Here is a 3,901-nt window from a genome sequence, read left to right on the forward strand (position 1 = left end):
AAGCACTTTCTTAAAATAATCAACATCCTTTCCCTTACAGTGGCTGCCCCCAGGTCATCAATAAATACTTTCAACTCATCTGGGGAGATGTTACCAAAGGTCTTGTCTGCTCTTCGTTGCCATGATCCAGGTGCATTGCACAAACCAAAGGCCATCACATGGTACGCAAAAGTACCAAAGACAGTAATAAAAGTTGTTTTCAACTTGTCCTCTTCTGCAATTGCCATCTGGTTATAACCTGCAAAGCAATCCATAAACGAATATATTTCCCTACCCGCTAATTGGTCCAAAATCTGGTCAATAAACGGCAACGGGTAGTAATCCTTAACCGTCTGCTTATTCAGCTTTCTAAAATCCACACATAGTCGGATCTGGTTATTTTTCTTCTTCCTGATAACAACTAGTGAACACCATTCCATGTGTTGTACAGGGAAAATTAAACCAGCTTTCCATAACTTCTATAACTCCTCAAACAGCCCGTCCCTCAACTCAAAAGGCATATGCCTTACCTTCTAATGCATAGGATGATTGCCTTCTTTTATAGGAATAGTATGAATAGCCAGGTTGGGAGGAATGCCTCTCAGCTCATCATAACTCCAAGCAAAAATGTCACGGAATTCTTGGATCAAGGACACATAGTCCTCCCTTTCTGCTAAACTAAGCATGGAACCTAATTTAATTGGCCGTGAATCACTCGACATGCCAAGGTCCAACTCAATCACATCCGCGTCTCTTATCCTATCTTGCGGCTCTATCGGCTCATTTAGAGTTATCTGATAAATATCCTCTGTAGTGGACCCCTCTTTAGATTCATCACTGGATGATGTCTCACTACCAGATGGATTATCTATTGTTTCTAATTCAGTAGAGGATAAAGGAGCTCTCTCACTTTGAGGAGACTCAAGGTAAGCATCGACTATTACTCGATTAGCACCTCTACCTAGAACCACTCGACCGGCGGGTATATCGACTTGACAGTCTGTTCGTAAGATCCAAGGCCTACCTAGCAAGACTCGATAGCTAGGACGTCCTGCAAATCTTATAACCCTAAAGTCCAAGATGCATTCTACACTTACAACTATAACATGGACTCTAGTAATGCAACCTTCTAGTTGTCTTAGACTATCATCAGCCATTCTAAGAAGGGTGGAGCTGTCTTTTTGGATGCCTAGACCCAACCTCTCCATCAACTCTGAACTCATGATATTGACGGAGGATCCAGTGTCTACGATAGCATGTTCCACTAATATTCCATCCACATAAGCTGGAACCCTAGGGCAATTCTTTTCAGCATGCTCAAACCAATCTTCCCCTACTCATGCTATGCCCAAAGGTTCTACAATATACCCCATACGCAGGATCTTCTTGAATTCCTTGCATACTCCTGGAGATAATTTAATCAACTGTAAGAGGTTTACATCTGGTTTGACTTCGCAAAGAGAACTTGCTAAATCAAAATCATGATAGGTAGCCAAAGCTCTCTTTTCTCACCAAACCATTCTTTCTTTTGGTCTTGGCACCGGCTTTGGTGCTTCTTTTTTAGCTCTTACCTTCTTTCTTGGCACTTCCTCATCCTTCTTAGGATCAACTTTTTTGTCAATGGGCCTTAGAGGTCCACCTTCCACGCCAAGATTCTGGACTTGCGTCCCCTTATCCCCTTGCTTAGGGTTTCCCTCGACCGGTTTTGCATTAGCTTTATCACCCTCTTCAGCCTTTTGGCCTCTTGTCATGGCTCTTAGGTTAGAGGTTTCAGCGTCATTGACTGTACAGCCTCAATAAGGCTGACTCCATTGCCTTGTGGCAACTCTTCTACAATGGTCTTTCCCCTCTGCAATATTTATCTTGGTCCATCATTTTGCTGCAGGTTATTACCTTGCGCTCTATGATTAACTGGACATGCCTGTTCACTCCCTTGTTGGAGGGAACTAATCTTACTCCAACAGGTAGCGGCTAAATGGCCCAACTTCCCACAAATATCACATTTAACATTTGGACAATTTCTAGGGAAATGTTGTCTGCCACACCACTTACAGCTGAATCTTGAGGGTCCACCCTCTTCAGGGCATCGACTCCCTATCAGATTCTGCTGCTTCTTCAAGAAATTGACGTCAACAGCTATTTGCCGATATTGTTCAGAAATCATATCGGTGTAATGCTTCATCGTATCCTTAACTTCGCCAAGGACATTAGATGCACTCGACTCATAGCCTCGATCATCGACCCATCGTTCCATTGGCCTAACAATTTGATTGGGTATTGGTTGTTGACTCACAGGAACAACATTAGAATTCAAAACTTGGCCTCCAACATTTGGTGGAGCCAACTGACTAGCCATAGGCATAGTCACACTGGGAGGAGCTGGCAGCAAAGGTACATTTTGAACCATGCTTCCTCTCCCATTAGGGTTATTCATAGGCATCCCTTGACTTCCATTCGTCAATGGTAAATTGCCTCCAGGTACTAAACCCGCATTAAGATTTATTCGAGAGGAGTAGGCCGTTTGTAATCGTGCTTCTACTCCTTCTGCCCGTGCAATGGCAGTGTCTATATCAGCCAAAGCCACACTGCTCAATTACACCTAGATATTGAAATCCAATCCATGCAAGAAGTATTGCAATTGGGCAGCCGGTGGAATAGGAATGTAAGTTTGTAACTTACGAAACACTTCCTTTAGCTTCTTGGCATAGGCTTTCACATTCTCATGAGGGTCTTGGTGCGTTACATTCAAGACACGCAACCAGTATTGGCCACCCCTTTCAGGGGCATATTCTCCTCGAAAAGCTGCGTAAAATTGATTGATTGTGGTTATGGTTCCAGTCTCTATGCTGTGATACCATACTGCAGCCCTCCCTTTTAACGTCATATTAAAGAACATCATGAGATGTCCCTCATCTTGGATGTGGTAATTAAACATCAGTCTTTGGAATTCACAAATGTGAAACTCTGCATCTTCTTCGGTTAACCCATTAAAAATGGGCAAAGGAACTCCTAAAGCTGGCAAATCCTACGTCCCTGCAGGAATTGCAATGGGTTGTACCATGGCGACAATCGGATTCACAACAGGAGCTTGAACTGACGGGATCATCACAACGTTTGCAGTAGTCATAAGCATCCTTCTGGAGGGTCGGCTACCAATAACTTGCAAGCAAGGCCTTTCTGTCTCTCGCCACTTCTCCTACAAAGTGTCCTTCACAATAGGGCTCATCATGGCATGCTTTCAGCACTTCTCCAATCTCATCTCGTGCAATACATCTGTGTAGTACTTCATCTTTGACTTTCTTGTACAGAGCGCCACCTAACAAGGTGTAGGGGATCGATTCCAACATAAGCTTCTTCTTCTCACGACTGAAGATACTAGGGGGATACCGTTGTGTTGCCAAGAGGTTGGCTATGTCTAGGTACCATGGGGTTATATTTTTTACTAGAAAGAGGGAAGCATCATGAAGGTATGGGTCATCTTGCTCCTCTTTGTTGCTCTGAGGGATTTGTGATAGATGATAAGCTAGGTCAAAGTCAAACTCCTGAAACAAAAAGAGCCATCTCATTATTCTTCCCTTCACCACATTGAATTTGAAATGTGTCAATAGTAGATAGTGTCAAAACTTCTCCAAGGTGAACACCAATTACCAGGCATTCAAGCTCCATCATTGTATAGTTTCATTCTTTGTCAGCAGTTACTTTTTGGCTTGCATAATAGATGAGCTTATCTAACTTTGAGAAGCCTTTTTTATATAGGACTGTGCGTAGGTCTTCGACTAATGCATCAGTGTACACATGGAACTCCATCCAATTAGGAGTTTGTAGGATGGGTGCTTTAATCAGACACTGCTTTAGGGTGTTGAATGCTTCATCACAATTAGTAGTCCATGTAAACTCTACATCTTTTCTCATTCATGAGCTT

This window comes from Lygodium microphyllum, chromosome 26 (assembly GCF_053477565.2).
Source record: "Lygodium microphyllum isolate KBCC chromosome 26, Lygodium_microphyllum_v1.1.10, whole genome shotgun sequence".
NCBI lineage: Eukaryota > Viridiplantae > Streptophyta > Polypodiopsida > Schizaeales > Lygodiaceae > Lygodium > Lygodium microphyllum.